The following is a 20,953-nucleotide window of genomic DNA, read 5'->3' as shown; positions in this document are numbered from 1 at the left end:
ATCTGGCATTGCAAGTTTCCAGAGTGTGATTGCCATTCTTTTCTCCACTGTCAGTGTGGATCTTATTTTGATGTCACTGCACTGACGAGCTGGGGCAAGTTTGGCGCACAGATCCTGGAATGTAGCCTTATGTATCCGAAAGTTCTTCAGTCACTTTCTCGTCCTCCCAAAACTGCATGACAATGCGATCCTACCAGTCAGTGCTTGTTTCTCAACCCAGAACTGGTGCACCACTCTCTGAAGCTTTTCCATGAATGCCACCAACAACCTTGAAATGTTTCTTTCTATATCCCACAGCAATCTGGTCTCCAATGAATAATCATGTTCCCTGAGGTTCCTCTTGTGGCTCTGCAAATATTGCAGGATCAGGTGGCCAGTGCTTGCCAGGAATGCAGATAAAGGTAAGCAACTGTTTTCATGTTCTCTCCACAGATACTAATGCGGAGAGTGGACTAGATGATACACCTGAGGGAAGGGAGTAGAAGGAGACTCCACCAATTGGAAGGCATGAGATGCACTGTCCTAGTGATGGGGGTTCCACGACCACTGCTACGAAGAGAAGGAGTTAGGTGGTGGTGGTTGGGGACTCCCTCCTCAGGGGACTGAGTCATCTATCTGCCACCATGACCGGGAAAACCTAGACGTCTGCTGCTTGCCAGGAGCTAGGATTCACGATGTGACGGAGACACTGCCGAGACTCAATTTATTTGAGCATAAGCTTTCGTGAGCTACAGCTCACTTCACGAAAGCTTAAGCTCAAATAAATTGGTTAGTCTCTAAGGTGCCACAAGTACTCCTTTTCTTTTTACAAAAAATAAGCTTACAAGAAGTGGAAGATTGGACAAATGACCAGGGAGGAGTATAAAATTATTGCTCAGGCATGCAGGAGTGAAATCAGGAAGGCCAAATCACACCTGGAGTTGCAGCTAGCAAGAGATGTTAAAAGTATCAAGAAGGGTTTCTTCAGGTATGTTAGCAACAAGAAGAAAGTTAAGGAAAGTGTGGGCCCGTTACTGAATGAGGGAGGCAACCTAGTGACAGAGGATGCGGAAAAAGCAAATGTACTCAATGCTTTTTTTTTCTCTGTCTTCACAAACAAGGTCAGCTCCCAGACTACTGCACTGGGCAGCACAGCATGGGGAGGAGGTGACCAGCCCTCTGTGGTGAAAGAAGTGGTTCGGGACTATTTAGAAAAGCTGGACGAACACAAGTTCATGGGACCAGATGCACTGCATCAAGGGTGCTAAAGGAGTTGGATGTGATTGCAGAACCATTGGCCATTATCTTTGAAAACTCATGGCAATCGAAGGAGGTCCCGGAAGACTGGAAAAAGGCTAATGTAATGCCCATCTTTAAAAAAGGGAAGAAGGAGGATCCAGGGAACTATAGGCCAGTCAGCCTCACCTCAGTCCCTGGAAAAATCATGGAGCAGGTCCTCAAGGAATCAATTCTGAAGCACTTAGAGGAGAGGAAACTGATCAGGAACTGTCAGCATGGATTCACCAAGGGCAAGTCATGCCTGACTAACCTAATTGCCTTCTGTGGTGAGATAACTGGCTCTGTGGATGAAGGGAAAGCAGTGGATGTGTTGTTCCTTGACTTTAGCAAAGCTTTTGACATGGTCTCCCACAGTATTTTTGCCAGAAAGTTAAAGAAGTATGGACTGGATGAATGGACTATAAGGTGGATAGAAAGCTGGCTAGATTGTCAGGCTCAATGGGTAGTGATCAATGGCTCGTGTCTTGTTGGCAGCCGGTATAAAGAGGAGTGCGCCAAAGGTTGGCCCTGGGGCTGTTTTTTGTCCAATATCTTCATTAATGATCTGGAGGATGGTGTGGATTGCACCCTCAGCAAGTTTGCAGATGACACTAAACTGGGAGGAGAGGTAGATATGCTGGAGGGTAGGGATAGGATACAGAGGGATCTAGACAAATTAGAGGATTGTGCCAAAAGAAATCTAATGAAATTCAACAAGAACAAGTTCAGAGTCCTGCACTTAGGACGGAAGAATCCCATGCACCGCCTCAGACTAGAGAGCAAATGGCTAGGCAGCAGTTCTGCAGAAAAGGACCTAGGGGTTACAGTGGACAAGAAGCTGGATATGAGTCAACAGTGTGCCCTTGTTGCCAAGAAGGCTAACGGCGTATTAGGCTGTATAAGTATGGGTATTGCCAGCAGATCGAGGGACATGATCATTCCCTTCTATTAGACATTGGTGAGGCCTCATCTGGAGCACTGTGTCCAGTTTTGTGCCCCACACTACAAGAAGGATGTGGAAAAATTGGAAAGAGTCCAGTGGAGGGCAACAAAAATGATTAGGGGGCTGGAGCACATGACCTATAAGGTGAGGCTGAGGGAACTGGGATTGTTTAGCCTGCAGAAGAGAAGAATGAGGGGGGATTTGATAGCTGCTTTCAACTATCTGAAAGGGGGTTCCAAAGAGGATGGATCTAGACTGTTCTCAGTGGTAGCAGATGACAAAACAAGGAGTAATGGTCTCAAGTTGCAGTCGGGGAGGTTTAGGTTCACTCGGAGGGTGGTGAAACACTGGAATGGGTTACCTAGGGAGGTGGTGGACTCTCCTTCCTTAGAGGTTTTCAAGGTCAGGCTTGACAAAGCCCTAGCTGGGATGATTTAGTTGGGGATTGGTCCTGCTTTGAGCAGGGGGTTGGACTAGACGATCTCCTGAGGTCCCTCCCAACCCTGATATTCTATGATTCTATGCCACTATCAGAATAGTGCAAAGTTGTGCAGGCTCCATGCTTCTGTTAGAGAGGGCAGACAGTGAAGCGGACCCATGGGTTTGTAGGATTTTGAAAAGAGGTGTGAAACATTATTTGGTGCAGGTGTAATTGTGGGATGCAGAATACTCCATTATGGAAAGTTGAATCCATGGTCTTAGTAACCCAGCATGACTAATTTTGGCCCCATGAGGCACTGCAAAAACTTCCCAAAACACCCTGCGCTGGATGGGGGTGAGTTGCACAGTGGGATACTTACCCATGGTGCACTGCTCTCTGCATTGACACAATCGCTTCCAATGAGGACGTGCACTACTGACAACAGGAGTATATTGTGGATATGCACAAATGATCTAATTACAGCATTATTTGTATCCCAGTGTAAATTAGGTTAACTTTATTTTGCAGAATAGACATGGCCTCCATCTTGTCAGGTTACTGTGGAAAAGACAAATCTTCAGCTACCACAAATACCATTGTCCCCACAAATGATAGGGAAAAAAGTTCTTCTCTTGTCTTCAATAATATCTGCATACATATAAGCCACTTCAGATCTATTTTATACCCTTCCTCCTATTCATTATGCTGGAAACCTTCCATATTTCCCTAGGTGACCCATATTCAACCTCTAGGTTTTGTTTTTGATTTTTTTTTTTTTCACACAGAAGTCTTTAAACTGCTGCTTCACTTTTATTGAGCTCTTGTGGTTTTACTATCCCAGCCTTCCCACCAGATTTCATTGTTTTCCCATGTAGAAAAAGCAAAATGTGTATTTTAATTGTAGATCATTTAGTTCACATTAAAGAACAAATAGATATAATATGAAAGAAAACAGTGAATCATTCTGTACATCCTGCAGCTAAGCTAAAACATAAAATGGCAGCTGCCTTTAGCTGCCCCAGCACAGAGACTCCTCTATATTTAAAACTACAGTACACAGAAAAGACAATGACAAAATCTGCTTTTGGTTTCATCTCTAGGTTCAGCTATTTTCAGTCTCCAGTCTTTGAAACACCTCTAAATCATTGATGAAATCCAGCAAGGGTATAAAACTATAGAGTTTTTCTTGAGGTCTTCTCTGAAATACCTCACTCTTCTCAAATAAGAAGCTTGTCAACTTTTAAATCAGGTTATACTGTAAGTGGTTTGGTATCTCCAATGTTCTCGGCCTTGTTTCCATTTTAGAGCCCAATCCTGCAAACCACGATGCTTCTCAATGGGGCTAATTATGTGAGCAATGTTATCCAGGTGTACTGCTTGGTTGGAACCTTAGCTTGAGTCTAAAAACATGTCAACGTTTTATTTTACGTTGTAAAATTTCTCACTATACGCATTTATAATTATGGGCCAAATTCTGAAGCATATTTTCAGTTTTATCTCAGTCTGAACTTTCACTGACTGCAACTGGTCTGAGCAAGAATTTTAAAGTAAAACTATCAAACTAATTTTCTTTAAACTTGGATTTTTGCTTAGAACTAGCAATCAAACAAAGTTTGAGGGTTTTGACATCAGTTGTTGAGCTCTGTGTGCAAAATTTCTGAAAGGAACCTATGAAGTTAGTTTGCTTATTTCATGCACTCATAATTCAAAATGGCTGAACCAGTTTTCTCCAACACGGAAGAATTATTCATTTCAGGTTAATGTGAAGCATGACAAATATCAGGTCAAAAGGAATCAGTTGTAGCATGCGCTTCCAAGATGTGCTACTCACACTTGCTAAAATGTCTGTGTCAGAGTATTCACATTTCATGTAAGAGTATAGTTAAATCTTATTAATGATGTGACTTAACCCCATAGATACATGAACAATAAAAAATAGGGATAAAAATCTTGACTATCTCTCCAACTTATTGAGGTATCAACTTAGATATTTGGACTCAGCTCTGAACATATTGCATTGTATGTCCCAGATATTTATCAATTGAATTAATGTAGCTGGAAGTTGAATCTTCTTTGTTCACAATAATATCAAAAGTCCCAGTCATGTACATCCAAAAATAAATCAGTGGCCTATTAATATAATCTATTACTTGGATCCATGATGGATTGCTGAATAAACATGTCAGGACCTAATCTATTCATAACCACATATAACTTTGCTAAGTAGAAGAGCTGACTGAAATTCAGAACGTCTACTCTATGAGAAATTTGGGTATTTTTGACAGTTTTCAGTGCAAGTCAGGACAAAAACACTAAAATATCAACATTTTTGGCAGAATAAATAGTTTAATAAACTATTATGTAAATATTTTGTCTTGGGTTGCTGAACTGAAGTGAAACAGTTCACTTCAGCTTGGTTGGACATAAAATTGCATCATCTGTCTGGCCAGATTACCTCTCCCCTTATGCACGGCAGCTGCCCTTCTAGCAAAACTTCCATTTATGTACTATAGGTTTCCTATGATGACAAAGCATCATGAGGGATGTAGATTTGCTGGGGAGCTCAGTTGATAGAGGGAAAATGGGGGCACGAGGCACACCATATACAACTCTCCTGAGGCAATGTGGCAACTTAGGAAAGAAAATGGGGGCATGAGGCACCTGACCTACAGCTCGCAGGAGACACTGCGGCCTCTCCGGCAAACACAGACTTAATGTCAACCTGACCCTAAGCAAAATATCCTGTTCCTGTTTTCCTGATAAAAATCAACATTTTTTATGGCAAAATCAATGTTTTACCAGGAGCAGTTCTGATTTTTTTTGCAGAAACTGCATTTTCTCTCAAAATAAATCATTTTAGATGGCAAATTCCTGACCGGTTCTACTTAATGACAATGGCAGTTACGTAGGAGTATGGAGAGGAGACAAGACATATTGACACAAATCGTCCTCTACTAGAGAAAAAGCCTGCAGGAAAGGACTCTGGGGAATGACTCAGTGTGACAGTTGCCATGTGTTGTTTCTCCCTTATTGTTCTATTTTGGATGGAGCTTTGCCCTCTTCTGCTGAAGGTTAGATCTCCAGAGTTTTGCCTGACTAGGAACTGAGTAAAATCTAACTAAACACTTCACTATTTAGCCCTATAGAATGTGTAACACTCAGCAAATTTAAGTGGGTATATATGGTGTTAAGACAGTTTTAAAAAATGGAGTAAGACAGGACGGTTTTCAGATTTCCTTCAGAATCACTGAAGTTTATCACATCAAATCCTGCTTAGGGACTTTGTAGTTCATGGGTGATTTACCCTGGACTGCAGGAATATACCATGATCAAGTAAACACTGGAAATGTACATTCATGCTTGAATTTCAAGTGTTTAAATATCCTTCTGATTATATTCAATTTTAAATAAAATCATTTAGGGCTAGCTTATGGCTCAGGCCTGGGTAGTGTTCGGTGCATAGGTGTACTGTCCCACGGCTACACACGGATGGAGGTGTGTTTTTTTGAGGTTTTTTGTTTGTTTGTTAACGAGATATCTTTCTGATGCACAATTCCTTCAGTGACTCCTGTCAGGTTTGGAGAGGAAGATATTAAAGTAATTAGCAACAGACCTTTAAAGGGTACAGTATAGTCCTCACCATGCACCCAACCAGCCCTACAGGCTGGTACATCAGGAGGGGCAGAGGTCTAGCTCTGCTTACTCTCCATTTCCCCTGCCCCCTTCTCCCCAAGGCCCTGCAATCTCCAAAGCACCAGGAGCTGTGCTCTGGGAAGCCCTGACGCCAGGGCCGGCTCTAGGATTTTTGCCCCCCCCACCACCCCCAAGCAAAAAATTTGCCACCCCAAGCTCCGAGAGTGCAACTGCCCAAGCAAACAATTGTGCCGCCTGGAATTGTGCAGCCCCAAGCACGTGCTTGCTTTGCTAGTGCCTAGAGCCCGTCTTGCCTGCCGCTGCCGCACAAAGAGGTGGTGGGGAGGAGGAGGAGATGTGTTTGTGTTTAGTCTTTTTCACTTGGCCATGTTTAGGCGAGTCACAATCTAGCCTTTAGTATTGTTAAAAAGAGTGATTTAAACAACATTTGTCTTAGTAGAAATAATAACCAGTGTAAACTGTAGACTAATTCCTTGAAAACTAACAACAACCGAAACAGCAGATTTTGAGCAACAGTATCATTTTTAAAAAGTAATGTGTTAAAAACTGTTTTTTTCTTTTTTCCTCTACGTTTTCCCCCAGATTAGCATAACTGTCCAATATTCCTTAACTAAAATCTTTTATGCCCAGTTCAACTCTGTGAAATTATACTGTTTGTATTGTAAATTCCTACAAATAAATCTTAATACTGAAAACACAGTCTTTTAATTTAAGTGTTTTGGATTGCACCACTCTAATTCTAATGGTTACAAATAAAGCTTTAATTCAAATTTACAGTTGCAAAAATAAATAGCATTAATCAGTGATTACTCATTAATCATTGTAGTATTAATCAGGCTAGAAAACCTGTCTGAACTGAGTCAGTAGGTTCCAAGTGTTACTGGGCACTGGTTATCCCCCATTCTTCACTGCATTTCCCACAGGTGGACCCACTCTTCTAGAACGCCATTATCTCCAGTGGGGCTCCATACAGGTCCACCCGCTCCAGAGCTTGTGGCAGGATCAGAGGTTAAGTCAGGACCATGACTAAAACATTAAGAGAACATTAAAAAGTTATGTGTCTTGTTTAAATCATAGCTGTTGAACGTGAAAAAAAATATTTAGTAATTCCTTGAGTGAAGATAGTGTCCCAGTTTTTATTTCATTTGGTTGAAATGTTTGTCTCATTTTAAAACATTTTGCTGAATACATTTGATGAGTTAATTTTTTGATATATTTTATTTATCCCAGTTCCTTTTAATTTGCCAGATCATAGTATGTATTCATTTCTTTTCTAAAAGAATACTAAAAACTCAGATACATTTTAATTCTCCGGCATCTATTGTTTTTCCCCCCAACAATTGAAATTGGCTTTGTACAGAACTAGATAAGCATTTTAAAAACTGTGCTTTCCTCCTCAAACAATATTTATTGCATAGTTATGAACCAAACAAGACCCTTCACTTATGCATTTTTCATTATATAATATGCTGTACATTAGATTTTGGCCTAACTAGCTCTGCACACTTGGGGTTATTCCAAACTTTAGATGAGGGTTGGGGCAGAGGATTTCTGAAGTAAATTGACTATTTGAGTACAACCATACAAACACTTATAATTCGTTGATCCAGTAATTTGTATCACGTTGTGAGGGCAGATGCAACAAATCTCACAAAACAAATAAGGCTATTCATCTAAATGACAGATTTTTGAGAGATTTATTTATAATCCATTTATAACATATACCTCTTAGACTATTCACCACCCTGTAAGGCCTTGTCTATGCTAGTAATTTTGAGACCTGAAATTCCCAGTGGTTGTAGTTACGCTGGTGGTAGTGTAAACAGCTTTAAATGGGCTCACCCATTTTTACCACTGTGGGAAAGTCCACACAGCAGCTGCAAGCACGCTTATCAATATGGGTAGGCAAATGTGCTCGTTCTGCTCGAGCTAGCATGCTAAACATAACAGTGTGGCCGTGGCAGCACCTGTGGCAGGTTGGTCTAACTGCCCAAGTACATACCCTGGGTTGGGCGGGGGTTTGAACTTGGGTTATTATTACCCACCCTGGGAAGCATGCTCCCAGCTGCTGTGTAGGGTATATCCTGCGTTGCCTCAGCCACCACTCATGGTACTCTTGATAGAACTATGCCTATTGTCATTACAGGTCTGAAAAACTCTAGTGTAGGTATAGCCATGAGGCTCAATTCAGAAGTATATAAATATCGCTGTAAGATACACACCAGAAAGTTAAATTAGTGAGTGAATGTTGTTGTAGGTGAAATAGAGAGGGGACAGTAGGTGAGGTGGTAGTGTATTGTAACCTACTGGTTCCTCTTCCTCTTTTAACTCCACCTCTCTGCCATCTCATCATAAAAATGACACCAGGTTATCGGCATGTAACTTATACTTCAACTTAACTATACTCCTGGCTAGATTCATACCAAATAATATGGGCAGATAAGCTGGGTCAGCTAGGTCCAGGGTAATTCAGCCCTGGAGAAGGTTGGCTGTGTTTGTATGGCCATTCTCCTGGAGTTTCTGCTAGAGGATAAAAGTGCAGCTTTAAACTGCACTGATGGCTCCAAAGGAGCCCTGCTAGTGGAGGCTGCAGCACATCCCATGCAGTTCCGGACATATGCTCTTTTACAGGTAGATACATATTAGTAAATGCTTAAAGTGGAGGAAACTACTCTAACAATTCAGCTTGGGTCCACATTGGGGACTGGAGGAGAATATTCCAAAGCAAAGTACAGAAGTCACCACTACTGAATGGATCCTCTTCAACTTTTGAAATCTGTTCTTCTCTTTTTTCACCCCTCTCAGACTTGATTTCCTATGATCGTCTATTTCATCCTTTCAGTCTGTGATTTTTTTTTAACGATTGAAATAATTTACATTAATATTCCCAGAGATTTCTTTAACAACCCTTATAGGCATGTTTAAGGTCTTAAAATAGGTGATACAAAGGACTGAGTCTCTTTGGTAATAACAATATTTTATTTTATTTTTCTTATCATTATGGATTCTTTAAACTGTGAGCATATCTAGCCTGCTTTTAAAGTAGCCTAGTTATAATGTAGTTGCCAATAATAACAGTCCTTCTGACCTCTGCATTAGAGTCATGGGGATTAAAGAAAATCACTAAAGAGCTTAGCCTTGTAAATTCTACTTTAAATGCTCTGGAGTGTAACCATTTTATTGACTAAACCCATGACCGTATTATTATTGTATGAGGGGTTTTTCACACATTTAGTATACAAACAGAAGTCCACTAACATGAGGCGCTTACAATCTTAATTAGACAGAAAATGCAGGAATTTTGGATTTTTTTGCCATTAATTTCAATGCGGGTAGGATTTCACCCATCAAACCTAAATTTAGATTACTAAGAAAAAGACTTTGTTTAAAATATCTGGTACTCTAACTGCTCTGTGATAGTTTTCTCTGAAATGTTTTCAATTCCATGCACAGGACCAACTAGATGCGGGAACATCAGATTCTCAATATGTAGATGGGGAGAGGGTAAAATATTAACCAAAATGGAACCAATATGCTAGCACAAAAAAAAAAAGTAATAAAGTGTGATGGAATATTTAAATTTAGGAGTCTGAGGAAGCTGACAGGGGCTAAGTGTAGTATATCGAAAACTGTTAACATTACAAACTATCACTTTTACTTATAAGGGGTTTCCTATGCTTGCTTGCAGGCTAGGATACTCTTCAGGGACGCATGTGGTAGCAGCCAGTCTGCAAAAAAACAGCCTAAAGTAAGGTGGGGTTAGTTGTGCCTCTCTGTTTTAGGGAGCAGTCTGCTCTCTCACTCTCTCTGGTTTTGGTGTGTTCTAGATTCTGTGAAAAGTGCTGACCTATGTCTTCACCATTTTCTTCATACCCCAGGCAAAGGCCTTCTTCCTAGGCATGGCATGATGGGGCCAAAATATTTTCAAATTTTGGTATGTTTTTTTTTTTTTGGTGTGGATTCAAACAGAGCAGTTTCTACAGGGGTAGTTCCTTCATATGCATGCACAACATTCAACAGTCTCTCTTAGGTCTATGTATTTTACTCCAAAACTAAATTGATCTCTGAGATCCTCTTTTTGAAAATTACCAAAACAACAAGAAGCAAACAGTTTTTGCATTTTTGTTCTATTTTAAAAAAAAAATCTCTGGTAGATAGGAAAACTGGAAAAATCGGGAAAACCGAGAAGTCTGCTGCTTGCCAGGAGCTAGGATTCACGATGTGATGGAGAGACTGCCGTAACTCATCAAGCCCTCGGATCGCTACCCCTTCCTGCTTCTCCACGTGGGCACCAATGATACTGCCAAGAATGACCTTGAGCGGATCACTGCGGACTACGTGGCTCTGGGAAGAAGGATAAAGGAGTTTGAGGCACAAGTGGTCTTCTCGTCCATCCTCCCAGTGGAAGGAAAAGGCCTGGATAGAGACCGTCAAATTGTGGAAGTCAACGAATGGTTATGCAAGTGGTGTCGGAGAGAAGGCTTTGGATTCTTTGACCATGGGATGGTGTTCCAAGAAGGAAGAGTGCTAGGCAGAGACGGGCTCCACCTAACGAAGAGAGGGAAGAGCATCTTTGCAAGCAGGCTGGCTAACCTAGTGAGGAGGGCTTTAAACTAGGTTCACCGTAGGAAGGAGACCACAGCCCTGAGGTAAGTGGGGAAGTGGGATACCGGGAGGAAGCATGAGCAGGAGCGCGCGAGAGAGCCGGGCTCCTGCCTCATGCTGAGAAAGAGGGACGATCAGCGAGTTACCTCAAGTGCCTGGACACAAATGCAAGAAGCCTGGGAAACAAGCAGGGAGAACAGGAAGTCCTGGCACAGTCAAGGAATTATGATGTGATTGAAATAACAGAGTTGGTGGGATAACTCACATGACTGGAGTACTGTCATGGATGGATATAAACTGTTCAGGAAAGACAGGCAGGGCAGAAAAGGTGGGGGAGTTGCACAGTATGTAAGGGAGCAGTATGACTGCTCAGAGCTCAAGTATGAAACCGCAGAAAAACTTGAGAGTCTCTGGATTAAGTTTAGAAGTGTGAGCAACAAGGGTGATGTCGTGGTGAGAATCTGCTATAGACCACCGGACCAGGGGGATGAGGTGGACGAGGCTTTCTTCCGGCAACTCACAGAAGTTACTAGATTGCAGGCCCTGGTTCTCATGGGAGACTTCAATCACCCAATATCTGCTGGGAGAGCAATATAGTGGTGCACAGACAATCCAGGAAGTTTTTGGAAACTGTAGGGGACAATTTCCTGGTGCAAGTGCTGGAGGAAACAACTAGGGGCAGAGCTCTTCTTGACCTGCTGCTCACAAACCGGGAAGAATTAGTGGGGGAAGCAAAAGTGGATGGGAACCTGGGAGGCAGTGACCATGAGATGGTCGCGTTCAGGATCCTGACACAGGGAAGAAAGGAGAGCAGCAGAATACGGACCCTGGACTTCCGAAAAACAGACTTTGACTCCCTCAGGGAACTGATGGGCAGGATCCCCTGGGGGAATAACATGAGGGGGAAAGGAGTCCCGGAGAGCTGGCTGTATTTTAAAGAATCCTTATTGAGGTTACAGTGACAAACCATCCTGATGTGTAGAAAGAATAGTAAATATGGCAGATGACCAGCTTGGCTTAACAGTGAAATCCTTGCTGATCTTAGACACAAAAAAGAAGCTTACAAGAAGTGGAAGATTGGTCAAATGACCAGGGAAGAGTATAAAAATATTGCTTGGGGATGCAGGAGTGAAATCAGGAAGGCCAAATCACACCTGGAGTTGCAGCTAGCAAGAGATGTTAAAAGTATCAAGAAGGGTTTCTTCAGGTATGTTAGCAACAAGAAGAAAGTTAAGGAAAGTGTGGGCCCGTTACTGAATGAGGGAGGCAACCTAGTGACAGAGGATGCGGAAAAAGCAAATGTACTCAATGCTTTTTTTGCCTCTGTCTTCACGAACAAGGTCAGCTCCCAGACTACTGCACTGGGCAGCACAGCATGGGGAGGAGGTGACCAGCCCCCTGTGGCGAAAGAAGTGGTTCGGGACTATTTAGAAAAGCTGGACGAGCACAAGTCCATGGGGCCAGATACGCTGCATCCGAGAGTGCTAAAGGAGTTGGCAGATGTGATTGCAGAGCCATTGGCCATTATCTTTGAAAACTCATGGTGATCCGGGGAAGTCCTGGACGACTGGAAAAAGGCTACTGTAGTGCCCATCTTTAAAAAAGGGAAGAAGGAGGATCCTGGGAACTACAGTCCAGTCAGCCTCACCTCAGTCCCTGGACAAATCATGGAGCAGGTCCTCAAGGAATCAATTCGGAAGCACTTAGAGGAGAAGAAAGTGATCAGGAACAGTCAGCATGGATTCACCAAGGGCAAGTCATGCCTGACTAATCTAATTGCCTTCTATGATGACATAACTGGCTCTGTGGATGAGGGGAAAGCGGTGGACGTGTTGTTCCTTGACTTTAGCAAAGCTTTTGACATGGTTTCCACAGTATTCTTGCCAGCAAGTTAAAGAATTATGGGATGGATGAATGGACTATAAGGCGGATAGAAAGTTGGCTAGATTGTCGGGCTCAATGGGTAGTGATCAATGGCTCCATGTCTAGTTGGCAGCCGGTATCAATTGGAGTGCCCCAAGGATCAGTCCTCGGGTCGGTTTTGTTCAATATCTTCATTAATGATCTGGAGGATGGTGTGGATTGCATCCTGAGCAAATTTGCAGATGATACTAAACTGGGAGGAGAGGTAAATATGCTGGAGGGTAGGGATAGGATACAGAGGGCCCTAGACAAATTAGAGGATTGGGCCAAAAGAAATGTGATGAGGTTCAACAAGGACAAGTGCAGAGTCCTGCACTTAGGACGGAAGAATCCCATGCACCACTACAGACTAGGGACCAAATGGCTGGGCAGCAGTTCTGCAGAAAAGGACTTAGGGGTTACAGTGGACGAGAAGCTGGATATGAGTCAACAGTGTGCCCTTGTTGCCAAGAAGGCCAATGGCATTTTGGGATGTAGGGGCATTGCCAGCAGATCGAGAGACGTGATCGTTCCCCTCTATTCGACACTGGTGAGGCCTCATCTGGAGTAGTGTGTCCAGTTTTGGGCCCCACACTACAAGAAGGATGTGGAAAAATTGGAAAGGGTCCAGCGGAGGGCAACAAAAATGATTAGGGGACTGGAACACATGACTTATGAGGAGAGGCTGAGGGAACTGGGATTGTTTAGTCTGCGGAAGAGAAGAATGAGGGTGGATTTGATAGCTACTTTCAACTACCTGAAAGGGGGTTCCAAAGATGATGGATCTAGACTGTTCTCAGTGGTAGCTGATGACAGAACAAGGAGTAATGGTCTGAAGTTGCAGTGGGGGATGTTTAGGTTGGATATTAGGAAAAATGTTTTCACTAGGAAGGTGGTGAAACACTGGAATGCGTTACCTAGGGAGGTGGTGGAATCTCCTTCCTTAGATATTTTTAAGGTCAGGCTTGACAAAGCCCTGGCTGGGATGATTTAGTTGGGGATTGGTCCTGCTTTGAGCAGGGGGTGGACGAGATGACCTCCTGAGGTCCTTTCCAACCCTGATATTCTATGATTCTATGATATATAATGTTTCTTCAGTATCTCTATTATGTCCTTATACTACAGCTTAGGAGGTTCTTATGGAGAAAATAAATCTTTAAGCACTGCAAATATTGTTTTTCTCCACCAAAGTTAGGAAAACAGTCCTTTGTTTATCAGTGTCTTCTTTAACATTTGCACAAATATACTGTTCAAGTCTCTCAGTATATGTTGCAAAATCTCTCTTTTTCATTCATTTGGAAAAAAATCCATTTTGCCATATGTAGCAATTTTATTTTTCTCTCTCTCTTTTATAGTCCCTCCTTCAGCACCAGTTTTCTCGGTTATGTTCATAAAATATACATAGAAGTTGGACAAAAATAAAATATTCTTTATGGAAAGTTGCAACTTAACACTACTTGATTTCTGAAAATCGTCAACAGTGACACACAAGAACGAAAAACACACAAACACAGAGAAAGCATGCTGTTTTATGAGGAAGAGAAGCATAACTCAGTCCACCTTGCTCTAAGCTGGCTCTTTGCAGACAGACTACAGAAGATTTACGGTACGTCTACACTGCAATATAAGACCAGGGTTCAAACTCAGTGTGAAACCTAACCCCCTCCCTTAATCTATCCAGGGCTTAAACCCAGGGTTCCAGGACCCCACAGGCATGGAGGGTTAGAGACTGAGTCAAGCCTGGGCCTAGGGTTCAAGTCCTATAGCTTTTCAGTGTTGAGCTCCGCACTGGACCTATGTTCTGGGAATCCACCACAAGTATTCCACAATCCCAAGGGCGGACTTTCTTTGTTCTCTGGTCATTCAAGTTTGGTGGAGAGTCAAGTTTTCCCACATTTCACATTTATGAAGGGCTAGAGTAGCCACATTTTGGGAGGGCACTAGGAAGTCTGAGGTATGGGTGGTTCGATTCCAGTCTGCATAATGCACTATAGACCATGGAACTGCAAATTGGGATTCGTGGTTTAACAGTTCCTAACCTGCGGTTACAAATGAGTGTAGGTCAGTGGTGGGCAACCTGCAGCCCGTCAGGGTAATCCACTCGCAGGCCACGAGACAGTTTGTTTACATTTGCACGGCCTCCCACAGCTCCCAATGGCCACGGTTCACCATTCCCAGCCAATGGGAACTGCAGGAAGTAGCGACCATCACATCCCTGCAGCCCACACTGCTTCCCGCACCTCCCATTGGACGGGAACAGCAAACTGCGGCCATTGGGAGCTGTGGGTGGCCATGTCAATGTAAACAAACTGTCTCGCGGCCTGCGAGCGGATTGCTCTGATGGGCTGTGTGTGGCCCATGGGCCGCATGTTGCCCACTACAGGTGTAGATGCTCAAGCCCTAGATTAACAAATCCAGGGTCTGCTAACGTGAGTTCTCCTTATCCTGGGTTTACACAGCAGTGTAGACATATCACTTGCTTCCCTCACAGCCCCCTAGCCTGCAAGCAGGACAAGGAAACCCCTTCAACGTTAAAATGATTGCTTGTTACTTTTACGCAGTTTTCAATACACCACACTGAGGTCACTCTACTCAAAAGAATGTCAGCAATACAAAGGTATCTATCTCAGTATGCAGTTAAGAATTGAACCAGAATTGCCAATTAATTGAAGGAGGGACTGGTTTCATTCTCTTTATAAACAAATCTCAGCTTTTCATTTATGTTTAAAGGACATGATGAGAATATCATTGCCACAAAAGAAAATTGCACTCTAACTCGGCCTGCCGTACGCACTGCAACAGAAGCAGGTTTTATTTTAACAGTTTTAAATTCATATATTTGCTTGTTAATTATTCTAAGGACTTTATTAGCCATTTTCCTCCTCTTCAAATTTTGCCCTTAATAATCCATGTACTTAGCCAGATATATGTGACTGAGAGAGCCTGGCTGAGTTGAGGGTCTTGAGCTTTGGTCTCCTATAACCCACTTGATTGACCTATCACTGGGTGATTGGCTATTCTAGGGTGGGATGCTCTCTGGTTTTGATGAGAAATTCAATTTGATACCTGATAAACCTTCCCAATGAAAGTTTCATTGAAACAGATACACTACCATGAAAAGTTTTGGATTCAGTTAAATGGATTTTCCAATGGAAAACCCTCTTGTTAAAAAAATTCCTGACCAGCTCTACTGGTCACAATGATAATCTAATTTTTAATTGATTTTTAAGGCCCCAGTTCATCAAAGCATTTCATCATACATTCAAGTCAGATTGATTTCAAGTTAAGCACGTGCTTCAATGGCTCAGAATCATATCATAGTTAAAATAAATCAACAGTTCCAAAATTAGTCAAATGAAACAGTAAAATATTTGTCTCTTTAAATTCACGAAAAATACTCAGATTCATCTCCTGCTGGAGAAAGTAGTGGCAGTCAAGCTTCTTTTCGCTCCCTGCTCACATTGAGTGTAAGACTTGCCTGAATATCTCTAAAATTAACTATTTAAAATACCTAAATATGTACTAATTAAATCAGAGTGCCCTGGATGACTCCTTTATTTATGTGCAGTGCATCTCCTTTCAAACCATCACATAATCACATGCTCGCCTATTCCTTATTGAGAAGGACCTTGGTTGATACCGGAAGCTTCCAGGTTCAAAGATTGTCTTGTATCTTTGCTCTTATATGCCAGTTTCTTAGATTATTTTTTTACCCTGGGTCTGGACACATTTCTCTTCATTCTAATCAGCAATATTTTGGAAGCTTTTTTTCTCCCTCTTTTAATATGTGAAATATTATAAATGTCTTTATATTCACCAAAGGCCGCCTGAGAAGCCCTAGTTACGAACTATGACCCCATTGCAACCTGAATGTTATTTTAACATAGGTTTGTGTGTAATTTTCTATAATATCTAGAAATGCCTTTGTTTTGAGTGTGTAGTGGTAGACTTCAGGTAATATTAGGAATTCCGGATTTTATTGCATTAATGCAACAAAACCATACGTAAGTATCCCAGCTACCTGAACCACCAGGCTATAACTGTCTAAGAGAATAATGTACATCCAACTCCCTGTGTCTTAGGGTTAAGAATTTAACTCCTTTCAGTGAGCTACTATTCTAGCTACCTGGCAACCAATGAACTCTTTCTTTGCATGCTCCTCACTGGTAACTAACCCTTTAACATTAAATACAACAATCAACTGCAGCTCTAATATGTTTGTTGTAAATTAAAACAGGTTGAACTTCCCTTCCTTTCAGTTGATAAGTATTTTGGTTCCTCTTATACTTTTCTCCTGTTTTTCCTTTTAATGTATTCCTGAGATGGCTATAGATCCTTCCAGATGCTGAGAGAATGAAAGTGATGATTGTTGAGGGAATCCAATAAATATATGTTAAAAATGAAAACTCTTATTATACAGTCAAAAATTATTATACTACTCTTTAATATAAAATGTGCATGCATTTTAGTTGTAAACATACAAATGTTCTGCCCCACATTTCCTCCATTCTCTTTCCCTTTATTCCTTACACCCTAGACTTGTGGTTCAGCGACTGCTAGGTCAGGGCAGATGATTTTCCACCACTCTCCTCCTTTATGGGATTAAAGCAGGGAAGAGCACCTTTAAAAGCAACACTAGAGCTCCATAATAGCCCCATCAGCAGCTGCTGCCAAGTGGATTCACAGAATCTTGGCCACATCTCTGCATAGCACTGTTCTCTTTTCAGGGTGTGCCAGCTTCCATAGGCTCCCTGACAGAGGAGAAGTTGCAGCACCTCCTTACTAAGGGACTCTACTGCCAAGGACCATGTGCCTTGATATGCATTAGAAAGCAGCTTGCAGAAACCAGAGTGAATCTGGGCCAGAAAATGAGAGATATAAAAACTTACGGTATTTGAACCTGAGAGATTTCACACATCAATTCAAGTGTAAAAATGAAGGAATGAAGTGAATAACATTTCTCACTGTGAAAATGAAATACCTCTTAAAAAAAATAATTAACCAGCCCATGTTCTGCTATTCACCTTTATTTAAAATTCAGAATTATTATTAAGAATCAGTGGAAATGAAGAAATACCATTGCTAGAATAATTTTGTTTCTCAGATAAGTAACTTTTCTTCACTGTTTGCTGCACCGGCTAATATCTGTAGGGTATCTTCACCAAGTGAATGGAATAATTAAGATTTGCAGAGCCAGGGGTTAATTCAACTGTTCTATTATGAGGCATCAAAGAAATGCAATTTTAGACAAATATATTATTTCAGAAGTTACTATTCAAGGCTCAGGCTTTTTTTCCCCAGCACTACAACTTTCACTCTATGTAACAAACTCTGATCTAATGTACTGGAACATCTAGCAGAGCAAATCCCAAACCTTTGTCCATGGACAACTTCCTGTTGGCTTGCAGAGAGCTGGCTCATGTCATGGTGCCCTTCTAGCTGAGAGAAAAGATGTGAGGGGAAATTAAAGGAAGAGTAAACAGGGTGATTAACTTGTTTTCAAAATAGACAAAATATTTATTGTACTAAAGATGAGTAAATATATGTAAATATTTTCCTAATACTTCTATCTCATGTGTAACCAATTGCTGCCCAGCTGGATTAAGTTATAAAGGAGCTTTGCTGGCCAAAAATCAGACAGAACATAAACCAGGGACTCCAGACCACGACTACAGCTACTCACCAAGGGGTAGAGGAAGGACAGAGGAATTCAGGTGGCACTGTTCTTTAGGTACCTGCAGAGGGGATGATACCCAGAAACCTGTGCTATCATTCTTTAATTGGTCAGGAGGGGCCAGATGAACTGCGACCACTAGTAATGCCGTTCTTGGGATACCCAGGAGCTCCTAACTCTCTGCCACTGCTCTTTAGGAGGTAAGAAATGAAGGGACCTTCTGCCATCTGCTGACACTACTGTTTAGACAGCCATGGATTGGGAGAGGTTGAACCCTAGTGCTGCAGCTGACGTTCAGGAGGCCAGGGAAGAAGAAGAGACCACCTACTATTCCTGTGCCACTCTTTATGCGCTTGGAGATGATAGGGACCTGACTGCTGGCACTGCCATTCCTGTTTCTCTTGAAGTGAGTAACGGACCATATTCCTCCTCCCCAGCTGTTGCCAGTCCTGTTCTTCAGATGGCAAGGGAGGAGGAAGCTCCTGGCTTCCACAACTATGGCTATGCATACAACCCAGCCTACTGCAGCTGGTGATGCCATATCTGGGGAAATGCCTGTAGGGAACTAGGGTGGAAGAGTACTCCCTACACACGACTAAAGAATCCTAACGAAAAGGGTCTGCAGAGGAGGCAGCAACCCTCCGTACACAAGGCCCTGTGTAGGGAGTGGAGAACTGCCTCTGTTTTATTTTGGAGCGGAGGCCATGGATCAAAGAACCCTGTGTGCAGGTCCCACCCTGCCATCCCCAACCAGCCAAAGATATTACACGTGTGGGGATCCCTCCCCGCATCACCGCTCTGCCATCCCAGCAGAGGACCTTGTGTAGAGAATCTCTCCTGCCTCCCTCCCCCACCAGAAGACTCTGTGTTTGTGAGGTAGTTCCATCTGTTGTGGTAGCAGCGGTGCCCCTTCCCTCCCCCATCAACACAGTGCCGCTACTGCTGGGGCGGGAGGGCAAGAAGGGCTCCTCACATGGGACCTTATGCTGGGGTGGCAGGTGGGGAGCAGGAAAGACCCTTATAAAAAGCACATGTTTGTTGTCAAGAGGAGATTTCCACACAGTGCCTTCTGCTGGGATGGCAGGAGAGATTCTACATGCAACTGAGTCTCGGTGTAGCCAGTTCTCGTGATTTTTATCATGAGCCTCACAATACTTAGGTTTTTCAGAAAATCCCAAATGCTGGAATTGATGGCACAAGAATCTCAGGTATCATTAAAAGATGAAGTTTCTACCACTCATGGTTGCATAGAAAAGCATAGAAACTAGAAGGGAATGCATCCTAAGGGCTCAGAAACCATAAAGCAAATAAAAAATAAACCAAACCACATTAATATGTTTTAAAACTCATTATTTTGAAGCCTATCTCATGATTTTTTTGGAAGGGCCTGACTCACAATTTTGGGGGTTGGCAATACAGTCCAGGGCTCCCTTTTTCCTGAATGTAGCCCACTAAAAGACAAGGAATAGGGCAACCACCAGCCATCTACAATTGAATAGTTCATGTCCCCTGCCACTGCAGTGTATGGATTTTGTGGCTTCTGTCACCCCCACTGCAAAAATTGGACAGAGAATTATTGGGAGTGGGGCTATCTGTGGGGTTGTTTAGCCCAGTTTCCCCTCACACACACTCTTCCTTAATGCAGTCCTACTTCCTATTCTCCTTTTTTCCCACCAGTTTTTGAATTCCCTTCATTTTTCTCTATCGCTCCTCCGCTTAATGAGTCTCTCTCTCTACCCTGAGGAAAAGTGTACCTGAGGGTTCCCACTCCAATAGTGTATCTGTAAAGGAGATCTGGCAAAGGCTGTCATAAAAGAGAGAACCTAGAATGCACACAGCTTTACACACTGGACCCACTGTCTTGTTACCTTTTCAGTCTTCCTCTCTGTTGGGGTGATGCTGGGATGATGAGTCCCACCCTTTAACATACAGCAAATGGGAAAGCAGCCTACTGCTCACTAACAGGCCGTAAAGAGAAACTAAGGGCACAGAAGAGCTCTCTATACATTGTAGTTTACTTTTCTTTTCCATATTATGTAGTCGTATATATATGACCTGAGATGAAGTTAGTTGTAGGACTGTGAGGCTTTTCTGAAATGAACAGCCATATTTCTAAGAATGGGGAAAATATAAGCCTTTACAAATAAATAAATGTCTTAAAGGAACAACTCTGATTTTCTTATAAAAAAAGAACAATATATGGCATTATGTGTCCACAATTAGCAAACATAGCAACCAGATAAAAATGTCCATAAAACCATATGCAACTATTGTTTTTCTTTTCAAGTTAAAATACTAAAATAAACAAGAATAATATAATTTGACCAGTTTTCAGAGTATCAGCCGTGTTAGTCTATATCCGCAAAAAGAAAAGGAGGACTTGTGGCACCTTAGAGACTAACAAATTTATTCGCTCATAAGCTTTCGTGAGCTACAGCTCACTTCATCGGATGCATTCAGTGGATATGCATCCGATGAAGTGAGCTGTAGCTCACAA

Source organism: Eretmochelys imbricata, chromosome 3, assembly GCF_965152235.1.
Source record: "Eretmochelys imbricata isolate rEreImb1 chromosome 3, rEreImb1.hap1, whole genome shotgun sequence".
Lineage (NCBI taxonomy): Eukaryota > Metazoa > Chordata > Testudines > Cheloniidae > Eretmochelys > Eretmochelys imbricata.
Note: the sequence above shows the minus strand (reverse complement) of the source record.